The following is a 233-nucleotide window of genomic DNA, read 5'->3' as shown; positions in this document are numbered from 1 at the left end:
ATTGGAGTTAGTAGCTTTGAGTTGAATCCTCATCTCATTATCATGGTGCAGCAAAACTGCTAGTATTCTGGTCTTCCACATGAAGAACCTACAGAGTTTCTGGCACAATTTTTACAAATTGCTGACAAGTGCATGATAAGGAAGTAGATCAGGATGTCTACAGATTATTACTGTTTCCATTTGCTGTAAAAGATCAAGCTAAGAGGTGGTTAAATAACCAGCCTAAGAACAGC

The sequence above is a fragment of the Arachis duranensis genome, chromosome 8, assembly GCF_000817695.3.
Source record: "Arachis duranensis cultivar V14167 chromosome 8, aradu.V14167.gnm2.J7QH, whole genome shotgun sequence".
In the NCBI taxonomy this organism is placed as follows: Eukaryota; Viridiplantae; Streptophyta; class Magnoliopsida; order Fabales; family Fabaceae; genus Arachis; species Arachis duranensis.
The sequence above is the reverse complement of the archived record's forward strand: the minus strand, read 5'-3'. Positions refer to the sequence as shown.